The sequence below is a fragment of the Micropterus dolomieu genome, unplaced genomic scaffold, assembly GCF_021292245.1.
Source record: "Micropterus dolomieu isolate WLL.071019.BEF.003 ecotype Adirondacks unplaced genomic scaffold, ASM2129224v1 contig_3582, whole genome shotgun sequence".
NCBI classification, from domain to species: domain Eukaryota; kingdom Metazoa; phylum Chordata; class Actinopteri; order Centrarchiformes; family Centrarchidae; genus Micropterus; species Micropterus dolomieu.
The window spans coordinates 1-2154 of NW_025732572.1; the positions used below are offsets into that span (position 1 = coordinate 1).

Consider the following 2154-nt stretch of genomic DNA (forward strand, 5'->3'; position numbering starts at 1 on the left):
AACTTTTGCACATCTGCTTGAAAAACATAACTGAAGTAACTTCCACTGATAGCCTATAGTAAGGGGCAACACACAGCATGTTGTTTGATGTTTAAAGGTTGATGTGCCTCATGCAGTTGATTCTTAATCAGAGGTTTCCACAATGGAAAATCATAGGTTCTCAATTAGAGTGTTTCTCAGTGGAGTTTGGAATAGACAGGGTAAGACCCAGTTGGTTTTTCATCAAGCAATTTTCCAATTTAAGTGTGTAAAGGACCGGAGCCAACTGGTTTTTAAGAAGGTCAGGGATTTTTCTATGGAGTCAAATTATAATTCAATAGATTTTTCCAATAGAGTATGGAATGGAACAGTAAACCGGAACCATGGGTTTTTAATTAGAGGGAGTTTTGAATAGACTAGTTAATCTAGTTAATTAACTGATGTTTTGTTAATTAGTTTAGTAAGACCAGATCAGCACTAATCATTGGGTTTAAAGGAGATGCTCTAAAGCTTATCAGGTGCAGGAGTTGTGACCTCTGATCCTGTGACATCATACTGCTATCACTGATGTCTTACCAGGTTCTTCATGGGAGAGAGGAGCTCTTTAGAAAAGTCCGCCAGTCGGCAGAAGGCAGAGCCAACCTCCGTCTCTCCATTAGAGTGACAGTTGACAGACAGCCTCTCCATCGAATGAATGTACTGCTCCAGGTGAGACACGTGGTCTGACAGAAAGAAGTAGTAATAATATTATTATAAATAATAATGCATTTTATTTCTATAGCGCTTCTCAGGATACTCAAAGTCACTTTACAATAAAATCAGTACATTAAGCACGTTAAAAAATAGGTGAAGCAATAAAATCAATACATAAAATGCATAAATACAAGGGAAACAATAAAACTAGCAAATAACAACAGGTGATTTTTAATATTATTCGAAGGTGAAGGCTAATCTAAAGAGGAAGCTATTAATGAGTGATCTAAATGTGTCAAGCATGATGAGGATGGTGAGTGGGCCAGAATGATAAGAGAGGAGGAGGTCATTCGTGACTTTCAGGAGGGCTGTTCAAGTGGTGTGTTGTGGCTGGTGGGAGTCTGTGGAATCCAGGTTGTAATGGTTCAAACTGGTTCTTAAAGGTAAGGTGGGTCTTGATTTGAGCAGCGACAACACGTCACAGAATGTTTGATAGGAAGGGAAGATTGGAGATAGGTTGGAAGGTGGACATGATGTCTGGGTTGAGACCAGGTTTCCTGAGGATGGGGGTGAGAGCTGTAAGTTTGAGTGGTGTAGGGACTTATCCAAACGTGCGGGAGGAAATAATTATTAGTAGTGTTAGGAAGTAATATGTGTGTGTGTGTGTGTGTGTGTGTACCTTGTCCTGATGTGTATTTGGCTTTAGCTGCTTTCTTCATCTTCTGCAACACCAACCGGTCACTGTCCAGAACCTGAACACACACATTTAACAGAACATTCAAACATCTGAGATGTTCTAATTATCAGTATGTGAATATGCTGAATGTGTGTGTGTGTGTGTGTGTGTGTGTGTGTGTGTGTGTGTGTGTGTGTGTGTGTGTGGCACTAATTCACCTGCTGACTCAACACACACACACAGACACACACACACACACACACACAGAGGACGAGCTTTGTTCTCTGACAACAGACAGCTACATTCCTGTGTGAGTCTCATCATCTAAATCTCCACATGAAGCAGCTGAAGTCAGATGTCGCTGACTTTTAGTCCGATAATCAAAGAAGATATAAATTTGTCTATCCTCAGAGATTTTGCAGCACAGGTTATACTCAGATGTCTTTCATTTTTATAAATGGGTGTATCAGACCTTTTTCACAGCTGACATTTTGACTTTTCATGGTACAAAAAGAACAAGAGTTATTAATAATAATGGCTCCACGCTGTCCTACTAAAACATGACAGAGAGACAGAGAGACAGAGAGACAGAGAGACAGCAAGCCAGCGTGAACAATAACAGGACCCTGGAACAAAAGCAGCTAAATGGAATTCACCCTCCATTCATTTTGTTATTTACATCTGTGCTTTTCTTACAGTGACACTGTCAAAATGTCTGCTGTGAAAAAAGGCCTCTTGTTGGCATCAATGTGATGAAATATTTTGATTTATGAGGCATTTGATTCATTAGATTAAAAAAAAAAAAA

General features: G+C 39.6%; 1 long non-coding RNA gene across 1 annotated transcript; it reads right to left on the bottom strand.

Moving 5' to 3' along the window:
• Positions 1-887: 887 nt before the first annotated feature.
• On the bottom strand, positions 888-1483 carry LOC123964606. The gene is made up of 2 exons (XR_006823484.1): positions 1352-1483; positions 888-1272 (listed from the first exon to the last, which is right to left on the bottom strand). It is a non-coding gene; the product is annotated as an uncharacterized LOC123964606 (long non-coding RNA).
• Positions 1484-2154: the final 671 nt, after the last annotated feature.